Genomic DNA, 17,232 nt, shown 5'->3' on the forward strand with positions numbered 1-17,232 from the left:
TTTACATAAAGTCTGCCCGTCTACCTTCAGCACTGGATTTAAATGACCAAAAGTGATCATAACCAAGTAGTGACTACGTATACGATGTTTCTAAACAAGTTTCAGTGAGTTGACTCATACTTGCCCATACTTTCATAGTTATGCACAGCTGAAACTTCAGATCCAGAAAGTCCAGTTTTTCGAAAACAATTAGAAACAGGTGGAGTGCCATTTCCATAGAGATCACAACATTGCAGAGGACGCCTCTGGCTACTAATAAGAAATCAGCCCAATGAGGTTCTGCTCTTTCGTCACAATCAAGGGACTGGCTGTGGAACAGCTTTTAAATTACATTTAACATAACACAAACAGTTGAATGAAGCTGCAGGGTGTGTTATACCACATTATATATGTGAGAATCGTTTAGATGTCACACCTATGACAGTGTGTGAATTTCCCTTGGGTATCACCGCTGCTTTGATTTGTGGGGTCAAGAAATTACGAATGTGTATTGCACGAGGAATACTGATTTAGATGAAAAGCAGCACCGCAGTCAACAAATTAATATTGCTGGCATGGGCCATTCAAAAATCCCCCATTAACAGTAATATATGCTCATTTACCCGTGATCAAAGCAATTCTTTAAACGAATGGATCCTTTGGTGACCCTGGCTGAAGGCTGCATTTCATTTCATTTTAATTAATATAGCCAGCACTCTAGCAGAGATCAGGGCTGCGTTGAGGACATGACTTCATTCAATCACCTAGGACTATTCTCTCCATCTGGACCCATAAATCTGGATCTAAAACCTGTAGTGCTGTGCTCCACTACCATGCTAACCACAACTCTTTTTACAATTGTTACTATGATGTGACTAAAGAACATTTCTCCTATGAAAAATAACAAACCAGTCTAAACCGGCTTTGCTATCATTTCAAGCAGCCCCACCCTTTATCTCTCAACTATAATCATGCAAATGAAACAGTACATAACAGTTTGTGTAACTGATGGACATCAGTAATCAATACCAGCCGAGCATGAATACAGAACTAGAGAGCCGAACTGAATATTAACTAAGCATGGCTGTACACAAAAATGTGATTTCATTGCATAAGCAATGCACACGTGCATAACAACATGTGTTCAACAAAGCCAACAGATGTACAGATGCACAGATGCACTTACGATATAAAAATTACACATATTACACAAGACGCCGACAATGACCAGGTAATGATCTTTTTATATAGTATATTAGAGCATCTGCAGTGATGTTAAATGTAATGTTTCATTTAAATTACCAGCAGGGAAAATGTGATTAAACAGGGCACATATCAGTGTGCTACTAGATTATCTCAGCTGGGTAAAAGAGTGAGTGACTGAAACCAAAACAAAAGTAAAATGCAAGGTGATGTAGGGGTGGTTGACATACCAGTACAAACAATTAACCAGGAAAGATTTTGGACTATTGTCTCTATCACGGTTACACACTCACGTGATGTTGCTGTGCTATGTGGAAACAAAACCGTATCGTTTACACGCCTTTTATAAAAACAAGTGATTTTAGGCCATTGAATCGCAATAAGCGGCGAAAGAGAACTCGTTTCGCTACATGCATGCGCTGTCTGAGAGACGGTGCTTATAGGCCATGTTCACACAGCAGCAGAATACAGTTGTCAGTCCTGTATGAGTCCTTAATACGGTTACGTTCACACACAGTACGGTTATTTACAGGTGTGACAATCGCACTCTATAACCAAACTCACACCCGTAAATTTTCATGACTTACAACAGCATTTTTAGAAAACACGCGCTGTGTGAATGAACCAGGACTGGACAACTAGTTGTCTGTCACATCATTCAGTGCGAGAGAAAGCTGCTCTGCAGCACAAATGCACATCTACCGAGTGCAGGTTATGATGTATAGTTTCAGTAACTTACAGTGACCAAGAAATGGGCTGTGTGTCATCTGAAAGGTTTATATCCAGTCTCCACTGTAGCCACTACCGTCAGTTTTGTGTTCTGCACATGGCTCAAATGCTCTGCTCTCCACGCAAATTTAAAAGCTGCTGTCGGTTAATGATGATTTGATGGATGAACTCACGACTCAATTAGAATCTTGAAGTGTCAGAAAGTGTTAATACTTTCAGTTTTATGGACATCACCATCTTTGATATTACCTTGTTCACTGCTGACCAAAGAATACGGGCTTGACTTCCATTGCAGATTCATACAGACAGTATTCGAGATGCTACCATAAGCTGCTGTGTGAACGGGACATTTCAAGACTCACACCTGTAAGTAAATGCAGTTCTCAATCCCAAAAACTAACAGTGAGAACACATCCAAAGAACACAGGACTATTGAACTAAGTTATTTTTGCCGCTTTATAGGCCTTGAACTAGTAGTATTCCTTGTAAACACAGTAATTTATGTCTTAAAGCAAACAGCTAAGAAAGAAAACAAATGTGTAACAGTATATTGGATCTGGGCAGCTCTTAAAGTGACAGCAGTCTAATATTCCTGCATCTGTCATTCATGTTAATCAAACAACACAAGAGAGAAAATCTCTCACTGCTCGACTAAATAAACTAAGTAAAATTTATATAATCTGAAAGCTGAATAAAGCTTTCCATTGATGTATGGTTTGTTAGGATATGACAATATTTGGCCAAGATACAACTATTTGAAAATCTGGAATCTGAGGGCAAAACAAAAAAAAAAAAAAATTCTAAATACGTTTTAATTACTTAATTTGCCTTTAAAGTTGTCCAAATGAAGTTCTTAGCAATGCATATTACTAATCAAAAATTACATTTTGATATATTTATGGTAGGAAATTTCACAGAACATGATCTTTACTTAATATCCTAATGATAAAAATATAAAATATACAAAATGCTACAAATATACCCGTGCTACTTATGACTGGTTTTCTGATCCAGGGTCTGTATGTAGCAATTCTCATTTATTTGTTCTACTGTAGTTTTTATGTTTGTTTGTCTGCTTGTTTTGTCCTATTGCTTGTAATAGTTTCTTATTTTTATTTAATGCTGACTGTTTACTTGTCTTCGGTGAGCTTGAGTGTTTTATTTATTAGTATTATTTTTTTTGTGATATTGACACTGGTGAAAAGATTCAATTTCTATTTTATCAAACATTTTGATATCAAAGAGACATTATTTAAAGCAAAAATAACTATGACATATATTGTTACTGTGAAATAAAAGTACACGTCCACACCTAGGCTGAAGGTTTGCTAACATCAATATCCTCAAATCAAACTAAATTAATTACAAATGCCACAATACATTTTTAATTACCGCATGATTGGGCACCATTTTGAAGGCCACAAAATAAGAACATGGAGCAGCCTATCAATTAACTACCAAATAACTATTGTAAAAACTATTTAATATTATACTAATTTAATTTAAATTATACAGTACTTATACTGACGGTTAAACATAATTGTTTCAAACAAAAGGAAAAACTGCTCCCATTTCAATATTCAAGACGTGCTATACTGCAGAGCTTACATCAGTTTAGAAATGGAAAATGCATAGTATACGTCTGCATTAAAATTTTGGAGATTAATGGAACAAGAGGAGATATTAATCAAGAACAGACTTAGGATCTGCTTGCTTTAGCAAAAACATTTGTAATACTACTCCACATAAACAACAGACATGATGGTGGAATCTCAATACAGCCAAGTTTGAAGTTCAAAATACACTTCTAGTCACATGACCAGGTACCGCAGAACACTAGAGCTACATCTCAAGTGTAATGGACGCTGACCATGTGGGTCTGAAATAAGGGGGCCTTAACTTCTAAGAATATCCATCTCTGCCTTGCTGTTCTTGACCTCCACCAGCTGAGCATGACACAACAGATCCTACGAGGTTTAAAAGAAAGCAATTTGACCTACTAGAATGAGGCCGCAAGACCACCACAACTCCCTCTGCTCTCAGTCCCCCATTTTTTATCTCCCGCTCTCTCATTCCCCTCCAAACTCTCCCTCTCACGTCGGTCCCGTGAGCCCCAGCCCTGCTGATTGTAGACCCCCTTTGTATGCTCACAATAGGTAGAGAATCCTGTCTCCTGGCAACACATCCTTCTGAGAATGCCAGAGAGGGGATGAACGAAAAGGGGGAAGGTAATGCAGATAAAGAGTGAGCGATACAAACAAAAAAAAAAAAAAAAAAAAAAAAAAGTGGGGGAGGCTGAGTGAGAGGAGAGTAATGGCTTGGTGTGGACAGAGAGAGAAAGAAAGTGAATGTAAACAAAAGACTAACAGCTATGGGGTTTACAATCAGCTTTAAATTGCACACCACAATTACAGTCAGAATAACATGTCATAAAGACCTGGGTCCACAACCTTAATAAGCAGCCACAAACAATACTAGAATAACAAAAATAGAAAAAAATGAATAGGTTTAAGCAGAAATGTTTATACCAAAGCCGCCTGACGTTGCATTGTCACAAGTTTAGCTTGTTTTCTAGGAAAAGTTTGACCTATAAAAAGTAAAGCAATACTTAGTCAAATGGGGACATGCACACTCACTGCTGTTTCCAGTTTCATATTTCTCTAATAGTTCAGTCTTCAAAAAAATAGGGCATAAAAACTAGTGCTGTCAATCGAACGTCTAACATTAAAGTTTTTAAATATACTTTTATATTGCAATAATTTCACATCCACTCTTTAATTTAATGTAGAAACAACATAAATACAGTATATGATTCCAACTACTGAGGTCTCTAGGAAATTGTTTTTTTCCCCCTAATATTTAATCATTGACTATAGCCATTCAACATTACAGTATAATAGAGAGATATCAACTTTAACATTTATTAGACTAAAAAATAGCAACTAATTTAAGTAAACTTAAAATGATCGTCACATAAACCCATTATTTACCTGTGCCCTTCAGCAAGTAGGAAATACAGCAAGTATTAAATTAAATATAGATGAATCCTTAAAACTACAAAAGTTATTGAGTTCCTCTTTTTATCTTTTGTTTTTTGATTAACAGGCATCACAGTAGCTGGGTCATTAGCTTATTTGGCTGCTATTACTCTAAGAGCTGCCGCTGCTGAACATGACACGGAAGTGACACGCAAGCTCATAGTTTCATTCATGCTTTAATATGAAATGATACTGGCTACAGTGCGCGCCACCGCTTTTGTGCATGCTACAAACCCAGTATAACAGTATGACATATGGTCTGACAGAATCTCATCTGACTGCAGTTCACTGTTGAAGAAAAAAAAAAAAAAAAAAAGACAGAAGCAGTTGTGAGTGGGGTGGCCAACCCTAGCCCCACACCTGCGTTAACTGCGTTAAGTATTTTTAACGCCTTTACACTGATAAAATTATTCGCCTGCGTTAACACGCTACAAATAAAAACATGAATGCACATGCACTCACCTACAAAATCACTCCAGTGATCCTAGAATGACTAATTCCAAATGAAGCTATTCAAATCATATTGTAAAAATGTCTGTATTTTTCATACCATATGCATCTATTTTTTTCAATATCACACTATAAATGCAACATAAATGTGTGCAGACAGGCATGTGTGCTTGTGTCAATAGGAATGATGGCAAGTGAAGGACATTTATCAATTATAAAACAGTGATAAAATCATGTGTATGTCACATTTCCATTTGCCAAAGTCAATTCAGTAATATCTCAGCCACACACAGGAAAGTAAAGGTCACTCCCGTATATGACATGCAACAGGAGGAGGATTTGGAAGGATCTTTCCACAGCTGACTCAATTTCTCTGGTGTACGGACAAACAGTTAATGCATTTCAAAAGCTAACAAGATTGTTCTGCATATCAGCATGTGAAGCTGTTTTGCATGCAGTACAGCAGAGCTTGAATTGTAATTAGGTTGTCATACGAGGATGGCTGGAGTATACTGTTAAATTGCAAACTGAGCGCTCTCTCTCTCTCACACTCGCATAAACTCATTTCAGAAGCAGCAGTGGAGTTCAAGTTATTTTGGGGTTCTGACAGTAAAAGAAAATGACAAAGCAGAGTGTGACGGCTTTATAGAGAATCATGGCATATGTGGCATATTTTCCAGGATAGGCGGAAGGATTATAAAAAATGCTGATAGTTCTCATTTAAAAACACTGCAGATGCCAGCTATAGTTAAAAATAAATAAATACATACATAATTCACTAGTCGCCATAGCATCACTCTCTCAGAATTAATGTTAGAACTAACACCCTTTTTTTCTAACAAAACAAAACATCTGGATTAGTCAAAGTTTTGACTTTTACAGTAAAACAACAGAACTTATGAGCAAGTGGTGCAATCACAAAGAAACAGTATGAGCGTATTCATTTTGTGGCAATTTAACAATTATTTTAGACACACCCGTCTTGTGAGCCCTCAATTAATTCTTGATCTCATTTGTAAGCCATTTCAGGATAAAAGCATATGCTAAATGATTACATGTAAATGTATTTTTGCCTCTTAATGACATTCAGTACAAGTCCTGTTACTAAATAACCTTAACAGGAAATGAGCTGAACAGGAAAGAATCAGTGGTTAGTGGTGAGAAGCATACCATCATCACCAATTTTTGACTGAACAGGCCCATCTGATTCTCTGTTTCCTACATCCTCAAGAAACGACAGGCAGTTTATTTATCATCTTATAAGGTGCCTGAGCCAATGGGCCATTACTCTCATTTCTCTTAGCATCTGCTTATCATCATCTCCCTCCTCCGCTCCTTTCTCTGCCCTTCAGACAAAGAGCTAGTGACCTTTCCTCTTCTCTCTACTCCGCTCTGCTCTCTAACCCTGAGACAGACGCAGTAATGAATGCAGAACAATTTACATTTTTTTTCCCTGCCCACCCTTAGGTCACTCACACACCTCCCTCCCCCAGCACAAAAGCAACACTTTCCCATAGTTGGAATCCCCTTTGTATGTGGCTAAGACACAGACTCCTACACTTTACACTGGAAATACATGATTACGCTTTCTGCTGTATAGGGGATTTAAACTGCATTTTCCTGAGAGACACAATTAGTTAAAGAAGAGGAAGACAGCATCTTTCCACCACTACTGAAAAAAGATTTAGACATTATAAACGAAAAAAGATGTCCACAGAATATGCAAAGGTTTAACAACATTAAATCTGGCATACAATAAACAGAAAAAATTGCCATGAAATTTTAGTGGAACTGATTTTTGTAAGCTATAATGTATTTTAAATGCTTTGAATTATTATTGAATTATTCAGAATAACAGATTTTGGTTAGCTAATAATAACCCCTCTTTTTGCAGAACCAAGACCAAAAAAGTTGCCACAAATACTGTGGTGGCTAGTTGAATGTGCACTAATTCCTGCAAATTTCTCAAGAATATTTCATTGACAAACATGCGCAGGGTGGGGGAAGTGTAGACTTTAGTGAGCTGTTATGCGAGTGCAAATTCTGGTGAGCTTAGTCACGACACATTCCAGGTAACTCAACATTAACTGGAACAATCAGTTCCATTAAGTAGAACAGACATAATAATTTTTTAACATTTTTTTAAGTCTAGTAAACAAGAAAGCAAACAAGTTATACGTGTCTGGAATGACATACACCACCAGTCAAAAGTTTTTGAACAGGTAGATTTTTAATGTTTTCTGCTCACCAAGCCTGCACTTATTTGATCCAAAATTTAAATTGAGCAAATGTGCAGATAAAGACATTTATGATGACTTTTAACATAATAATAATAATATAACTAATAATAATAATAATAATAATAATAATAAATGTTTTTTACACAGTAAATCAGAATATTAGGATGATTTCTAAAGGATCATGTGACTGGAGTAATGATGCTAAAAAAACTAGTTTAGTTTTGAAATAACAGGAATAAATTACATTTTAAAATATATTCAAATATTTATTTTAAATAGTAAAAATATTTCAACATTTTACTGTTATTTCTTTACTTTTGGATCAAGTGCAGGCTTGGTGAGCAGAAGAGACTTTAAAAAAAACATTAAAAAAAAAAAAAAAACTCACTGTCCAAAAACTTTTAACTGGTAGTGTAAAGGAAAGTAAATAATGGCCGAATTTAATTTTTTAATTTAAATCCCATGATTTACTCACTTTCAAGCCATCCTAGATGTACATGACTTTCTTCTTTGAGACAAATACAATCGGAGTTATATTAAAAAAAAAAAAAAAACTTTCCAAGCTTTATAATGGCAGAGGTGAAGAAAAAAGTGCATCCATCCATCATAAAAGTACTCCACCTGGCTCCACAGGTTAATAAAGGCCTTCTGAAGCGAAGCGATGCGTTTGTGTAAGAAAAATATCCATATTTAAAACGTTATAAACCAGAATCTCTAGCTTTTGCTAACTGTCATACTCACAAGAGTCACATTCCAGCAGATGACATAGATATAGCTTATGTTCGTAGCGTAAGAAACATAGATGAGAGAGCAAAACACCAATCACCAATTATAAAGTACAAAACAAGGATTTGTAAAGGAAAATGTCGGAGGATTACGATATAAGCAAAGAGGTTTTCCTTCGCTGTAAGCAAAACTTGGCTCTTCGAGAACACGAGTACGGTAGCTAGCGGAAGCTAGAGAATATAGTTTATAAAGTTAAAAAAATAAAAATAAAAAATAAAAAAAATACACACACGCTTTGTTTTGCTTTAGAAGGTCTATATTAATTCTAATTAATAATTAATTATAATAATAATTAACTAATTCTTATAATAATTTTTAATAAATCTCAGATAGTATTTGTACGAAATAAAGTCATATATACCTAGAATGGCTTGAGGGTAAATAAATCATTGGTGTCAAATTAAAATTTTTGGGTGAACTATCCCTTTAAGATATGATCATGGTCTCAAACACAACTGTAAACCAAGCACGTGTACTAGCAAGAACCCACGCTTTATAATTCACGTAAACACAAGAGGATCATGTGCCCGGTCAGTGCTTGCCGAGAGGCCAGTTCAGGAGACCGACCCCGGGTGAAGGGACAGACTGCTGATTCCATAAATCTCTCCTGTCTACTGGGACCTACACTAATCTAGACACATGTATATTTCCACGTAGTCTGTCTCTCTCTTTCAATCCGTGTCAAATAAACTCTCTTCGTTTCTAATACACATCTTGTGCGATCAAACGACACACCCAATCGGAACTAAATCCACCGGTACACTGACCTCTTCCATCTGCATTACACTTCAAAACTATTTCCACAACAAATCACAAAGCAGCTTAAAAATAAACCTGCTCCATCTCTGGATCATTTTCTGCTGCACTTCTGTCTTACGACAAGCAGCAAATCTGTAGCATGAATAAATTGTAAAACGGTAATACAAAAAGTAAACACAACACTGAAGTTTGAGGAAGAAAATGTGGGTGGTATCATTGTGAACAATGTTATTTGAGCAACTGGTATAAAGCTTGCAGTACAAATGAGACAGGTGGGAAAATTACCGAATGAAGATGTAAAATGATAAATTTGCTCTTCCAGATTTCTCTAAGGGGAGAGGAGTTGAAAGTGGATACACCTCATTTTTGTGTACTTCTGATCTGACAAAACCGGTCTACTAACAGTCTTTGATCAGCAACCCAGAGCTGAAGTTCACAAAGCAGAACAGAGAGAGGCTGACACTACACATATAAAACCTCGAGCACACGTTAAATTAACTGTTTAATTGAGAGCTACAACTCCAATCGAATGTAAAACCAGCACACATAATCCCATACTCGCACGTACACACAACGGCTTGAAGTTCTCACGCATGTCTTTAATGATTTTGGAGGGGCCGAGAGAGCGGAGGGCTCAGACTGACAGAGCGTGAATATCATTCTAGAACATTCTCTCCTGAACCGCAGTGCTCAATTAAGGATTAAAAGCCCCCAACTCGTTTGCCAGTAACGAGGCCTCTTCTCAGAGTTATTAGCAATGGCTGCTTATGAAAGAAAGGGGTGGCCTAAAACCGTCATTGCGGCTGACTTCTCTACAGCTTAATGTATAGAACACTGGTCAAATTGTGACCACAGCAAGATTTCCACAAGAGTATGTAGAAGACAGAAAAAGAAAGTGTAGTTTCAGAGCAAAATACGCCATCCCAATTTATTCTGACAAGGTGAGGTCACAAATCCCTTGTGTAGTCACCATTTCCGTGATTCCTACAAAGTTTTATTTCCTAGAAAGGCTATAAACCTTTGATTATATCTCCAAAGCAACTACTCCGGAACAAATCTATTAAATTAACATCCATCTGCATGTGCAGTTTAATTCATTTAATAAAATAACAGGCCAAATTTGAACTGTTCAATGAACTGTACACTATAAACGGACAGACACTGCAATTACTGAATATCTAATTAGCAGCTTCAACAATGTGCATACATATACAGCTCGCTCATAGCCTGAAACACAGACCACTGGACTGTGATATTAACAAAATGCAGATAAGCCAGCAGACACACTTACAGACCAACACTATGAAAGTAGTGTTTAATAATTTACTAAAATCCTCCCTCATGTAAGGGAGAGGTATGGCTCTAAGCTCTCAGGTCAACATACGGGTCAGCCGGCTGCTATTTGATCAGCAGGAAAAACATTACACTACTAAATGTGAAATCTGACTGAAAATGTGTTGTAGTAGTTATTGAACTTTTAGTTGTATTCATTTATTTTAATGTTTCTAAGCAACTAAATTTCATTCAGCATTCCTAATTCTAACCAATATCGTCTTATACACAATTGTTTGAAAGTTTGGGGTCAGTAAGTTTTTCTATAAACTTATATAATGTCTATAATACATATATAAAAAAAAGTTTCTTAAGCAGCAAATCTGCAAAATCGAATGCTGTCAGAATAATCATGTGACATCGAAGGAATAATGGAATAATGGCTGCTGAAAATTCAGGCAAATATTGCCATTACATGAATAAATTACATTTTATAATAGAGCAGTTATTTTCAAGTCACAATATTACTGTTTTTATTATATTTCTGATCAAATAAATGCACCGGTGAGCATAAAGGAGGTCTCTTCTGCTCACCAAGCCTGCATTTATTTGATCCAAAATACAGCAAGAACAGTAAAATTGTTAAAGATTTTTACTATTCAAAATAACTGTTTTCTATTTGAACATATTTTCAAGTGTAATTTATTCCTGTGATTTCAAAGCTACATTTTTAGCATCATTACTCCAGTCACACGATCCTTCAGGAATCATTCTAATATTCTGATTTGCTGCTCAAAAAACATTTAGTATTATTATTATTATATTGAAAACAGCAGAGCTGATTTTTTTTCAGGTTTCTTTGATGAATAGAAAGTTCAGAAGAACAGCATTTATCTGAAATGGAAATCTTTTGTAACATTATAAATGTCATTATTAACACTTTTGATCAATTTAAAGCATCCTTGCGAAATAAAAGTATTAATTTGTATTAATTAAACAGCGAATCAGCATATCAGAATGATTTCTGAAGGATCATGTGACACTGAATACTGGAGTAATGATGCTGAAAATTTCAGTTCACAGGAATAAATTACATTTTTAAATATATTCAAATAGAAAACAGTTTTAAATACAACGTACAGTTTTTGCTGTACTTTGGATCAAATAAATCCATAACATAGTTCTTTAAAAAAAACACAAAAAAAAAAAAACACTAAAAACCTTTGAACAGGAGAGCATATCAGTTCATTCCTAGTTCAGACTGCATGTGGTGAGGCTGGGGCAGACCGGAGGCAGATGATGAGTCTGTCTTGTATGCAGTACTATATATAGTTTCTCCTGCAGAACCGGCCAGTGGTCCTCAGGACACAGGCAACTAGTTCACACACTTGACCAAAACCTTTATCAAGACTCAGTGGGAAAAAATTGCTTTACAGATGGTGTAAAAATGTGGAAGCAATTATTCCATGGACAAAGAGTTTAGTTTAGCATTAAAACTGTGGGTGTTTTTCCAGGCACAGCATCTGTACATTTTGCCCCAGGCAGCAACAGTGTTTTATTTTCATCTACAAAATATTGTATTTCCAATAATGAATCCACTGGGAGCTTGGCAAACTGTGAATTTGATAAACTGTGTGCCTGGGTAAATCAATAGCACTTGACAATAGATAAGTGACATTGTCTGTATAGGCACAATGCCATTACCAGCACAGAACTGAATCCGACAGATCTCCAGAGATTCAGATCTAGCTCTCGATTTCTGAAACATGTTCTAGAATTCATACCAAGTACAATCAACCATCATATTTAAAGTCTTTGTTAAATAGTTACATTACAAATTACAAATTTTGATTTGAAACAAAACGTATGCATGTAAAAGTAAAAATATGTTGCATCTCTTTTGATGGCCTTTAACAAAAACATATACTACTGATTAACAATCTCAGAACTTACAGTAGGTCTGTCTCTAAAGGTATATAAGCTATTGTAAAGCTAATATATATATTATATATATATATATATATATATATAGATAGTTGACCTATGGATAAAATTAATGGGATTTTTACTTTTAGAATTTAATGCAAGTGACAAAAAACTATAACGCTCCAATTATGAATCAGTGAGTCTTTCTTGATTACAATTAGAGCATTCTAGTTTTGTTTTGTCTAGTATCTCTTATAGGGAATAGTAAATTAGTTTAAATCTTTATAGAACTGTCGTTCAATCTAAATCTGGCTATAAAATATGGTGTTTTTTATGAAAGAGACAGCAGGACAGTAAAGATAGGACTTTAGTCACTAGATCACACCCAGTCCTGCTGATAACACACCGTGCTGACTCCACACAGGCCAATCTGTATGAACCTCATCTCTGCAGTGAACACATTCTCTATATGATGAGAGCGATCTCAGGCATTACACACCAGCAAGAAAAACAAACCAGCAGGTGCGTTAAGCGCAACTCCGTTTGCTTTGCTCCCTCAGGCTCAGCAAGTGTGTCAGGGTCTATTACTGAGGAAAAGACAGATGAAAAGAGGAAGAGAGAAAGAAACTCTGAATGTCAAACATTAAACCAGACGCCATTTCCACAAAAGGAAATTTTATGATCAATCCATAAAAAATGTTTACAGGGGAAAAAAAAAAAAAAGAAAGAAAGAGACTACCTGGTGATAAATAAAAGATAAAAAGAAAGGTGACTGTTTGGATTGTTTCATTTATAAAAATGGCACCATTATCAGGAGAGCTAGACAAGTAGAGCATCTGGACTGTAGAGATAAATAGTGTAAAACTGCACTAACAGTGCTACTGGATGTGTATGAGTGTATGAATGTGATACAGTTGCAAGCTTTGCTTTAAAAAGCTCTGAATATGCATCACACAAGCCTGCTGTAGGGAAAATACACACATTCATAATGCAGTGTGTGTTTCTCTCAACATCCAACAGGCAATAGACCAATCAAGTTGCAAATAGACCACAGTGCATGAAATCCACTTTGCCTTTGCTTTGAATTAAATGGTTTCTCTTATGCAATCAAAGAGTAACTAACATTACAAAGGGGGAAGCTTCTGCTACTGCAAATGCAGAGATTTGTGTGTGCCTGTTTTTCTTTTACCATATCCCAGTTGATTGTTAACAACTTGCCATCTACCACCACACCTCCTTTAATTGTACCATTAATTAAATGCAGCACCATTCCAGGAATTCGCTACATGAAATGACTTCCTCATCTAAGAATATCTGGCAGAAGAACTATTTTTAGATTGAGGATCTTGCAGTCTCTAAGCTTTCGTGGGCAAGCATAATTTCCAAGTGCATAAACAATCTTCAGATTTAACATACTCAACAAAAAAAAAAAAAAAAAAAAATCTCTATTTTGTTGTTATGTAAAAACACTGCATTTGATTTCGTTGATGTTTAGAGGGCAATATGAGGACAGTGTAGTGGTGAAAGCCTTCTGGGTAGATTCTGGCTCACACCTAGACATGTTTGTTTAACAAAGCCACATTCACCAGACCAGAAAACACACAAATGACCTTCTCATAGTCAAATATTACATTCTAAAAATAAATTACACTCTCTACAAAACTAAAATCAAACTCATGAAATTAAAGTTCACTTCCAGAACAAAAATTTACAGATAATTTACTCACCCCCTTGTCATCCAAGATGTTCATGTCTTTCTTTCTTCAGTCATAAAGAAATTAAGTTTTTTGAGAAAAACATTTCAGGATTTCTCTCCATATAATGGACTTCTATGGTCCCCCTGAGTTTGAACATCCAAATGCAGTTTAAATTCAGCTTTAAATGGCTTAAATGATGTCAGTCGAGCAAGAAATGAAATGAAACGAAAAAAGACCATTTATATACTTTTTAACCTCAAATGCTCATCTCGTGTAGCTTTGTGTGAACTCTGTGTATTCTGGTATTAGGGTAGGTTGAAAAATATCCCATCTCATTTTCTTCTCCAACTTCAAAATTGTTCTACATTACTGTTTTACCTTTTTTGTAAAGGGCGTTTGACCTTCTTTGCACGTTTACTTTGTGAACAATGGGTCGGTACTTCTGTAGCAATGTAGGGCGATTTTGAAGTTGGAGGAGAAAATGAGATGGGAGTTTTTCGACATACCCTAACTGTCTTGAACCGGAATAAGACATAATGATGTGTTGTTTTTTTTAGAAAATAACCAATCATTGAGCTAGATAAGACCCTACTTAGAGGGATCGTTTAGAGCCCTTAGAAGCTGCATTTAAACTGCATTTTGGAAGTTCAAACTCCACTATATGGAGAGAAATCTTGCAATGTTTTCCTCCAAAAACTTTCTTTATGACTGAAAAAAGAAAAACAAGGTCTTGACAAGAAGGTGAGTAAATTATCTGTAAACTTTTGTTCTGGAAGAGAACTTCTCCTTTAAACCTGCAGAACTAACCATCTCAGAACATTAATTCATCCAATAAAAGTCACTGAATGTAGACTTGCCTCTCAACCTCAACTGTCCATGTATTTTGAAAGCCAATAAGCCCACACAGCATGCATGTCAATTTGCACGCACACACAACGATATAAACACATTCAGAAGCTTCTCGGCCTTGCTTCCAAAGAGGTTAAGTCAAAAGTGGTCAAACAGACAGACAGCTGTCTCTCAGCTTAAAGATCAGTCAGGGTCAGAGAGGCAGCTCAGCCCAGTAATCCCAATGAAAGTGTCTGATCTCAGCTAACTGGCTTTCACTCTCAGCAAGAAACCTCAATCAAAGAATCAGAGAGAGCTTGTGTTCAGAGCCAAAACACTAAAGTGGTCATATACCAACTTCTTATTTGACCAAAGTTAAAATTAAAACCTAAAACACATCAAAAACTGTTTTCATACTCAAATCTCCATTAACATGGAACCTCTTAAAAAACAGAATAGGTAGGATGTGTGCAACAGAAACAGTCCCAGTATTAATCTTCATTTAAATCATCCCGCAAAACATATTGAATAAGCAAGTCATGCAGAACGACAGCATGGCTTTGCAAAAATGACATGTCAGAACACTATACGGTGACAAACGTATTTGATGAATTCGATTTTACAGAAATCAAACCTGACATTTCATTTTTGCAGGCCAGGAATGCTTGAGTTTTCAGCTTGGGTGGGTTCTGCAGGCAAAAAATGCACATGAGGATGTTTCTACGATGCTGAAGGAATTCATAATCTCACCAGTAAAGAAAGTGGGACAGATGCACAAGTCTAAAACACACTCAGGCGACAAAATAAAATATTTTCAGGGAAGCTTTGTTTATTGAGAATACACGAGAGGAAAATAATCATTAACCTACAAACTAGCAGCAGCCTACTACAAAACCTACAAACAGTTAAACTTAAAGGGGTCATCGGATGCTAAGTTCACTTTTACATGTTGTTTGAACATTAATGTGTGTTGGCAGTGTATGTACAAATCTACCCTATAATAATAAAAATCCATGCAGTGGTGTTTAATCTGTAAAAATAATATTCCCTTTTTCAAATCGAGCCATTCTCAGATGCCTGTCGTTGTGGCGTCACACCGACAGAGGCTGCTCCCATGATAGTTGATTGACATGAGTGTTTTACCTCAGATCAGCTTTAACAGTCCGACCTCTGTGTTTTAATGCCGGAGCAGGGATGTAAGTCAAGACAAGAATATCTCAGATTGAGCAATTGAGGTGTTGTGTTGCTGGATGTAATAATGAACGTAGTGGTCGTCATTTACTCCCGACATCTGAGCCGCTGAAGATGCAGTAGATTACGTTTGTTTGTGAAGGGAATGCGCCTCCCGATCTACATATCCGTCTATGTTCGTGCGAATCGGTCGTGATCAAGCTTCACTTAAAGCAGAAGAGAGTATACGTTTTTTTTTAATGAATCTTTGCGATCGTCTTCCCTAATAATGTGCTAGTTAGCAAGTTTAGCAGCTAAACGCGGCTAAAGTAAACAGGCTCGTCGCTCCACAGAGAGAAGAGAGGGTCGGGGCGAGCAGAGCTCATTTGCATTTAAAACAGCTTCGACCAGAATGAGATGATTTTTGCAGAGCTAATTTTAGCAAGGTAAAAAGGGTGTTGTTTTACACAACCATTGAGAATTTTTAACCAAAGTATATTATAGACTTTTCATTAAGACGCTAAAGAATCATATCAACTTGTGGAAAATGGGCATCCGATGACCCCTTTAAGTTTTCTAATGTGCCAGGAGGCCTTTTCTCTCATGCTAGGGTAAATGTCAAATCATTGTTAGCACTATAAAGAATGAAGCGAAATGTCAAAGTTCTGATTTTAAAAAGGTGGAACGTGCCTCTGTGTGGATGAACAAAAGACATTTCAAATATGTGTTTGTATTTGTGTCAGATCAGAGCACACCAGAGAAAAACAGTAAATCTGCGGATTACAGAACACCTAAATGCATCACTTTATACAGAATGAAAAGGGAGGGGAAAGAGAGAAAAACAGAGAGAGAGCTCTAAAAGTACTGAAATGGCAAAAAAAAATTTCTTCTGATACTAGCACACATGCAGGATAGAAAGGGATGAGGGAACGACACCGAGAAATGATGGCCTTGTGATGTGGCCATGAATTAAACATGAATCCATTAAGACACTTAACAGCTGGCTGCCATAAAGCATTTTTCCAGAGGAACATCTACAGTAGCAGAAACCATACACAGCAGCTTTTGTATAGGCTCACTTAAAATAGGCAAACCTGGGACAGATTTCAGCATAAAGGATTTAAAAACTAGGTTGAACTTCATAACTAGCACTGC

The 17,232-nt window shown here is 36.3% G+C and overlaps 1 protein-coding gene across 1 annotated transcript in view; it reads right to left on the reverse strand.

The window, feature by feature from the left end:
* cxadr (CXADR Ig-like cell adhesion molecule) overlaps positions 1–17,232 on the reverse strand; it is a 51,662-nt gene that overhangs the window by 19,913 nt on the left and 14,517 nt on the right. The window lies entirely within an intron of this gene.

The sequence above is a fragment of the Labeo rohita genome, chromosome 10 (genome assembly GCF_022985175.1).
Source record: "Labeo rohita strain BAU-BD-2019 chromosome 10, IGBB_LRoh.1.0, whole genome shotgun sequence".
NCBI lineage: Eukaryota > Metazoa > Chordata > Actinopteri > Cypriniformes > Cyprinidae > Labeo > Labeo rohita.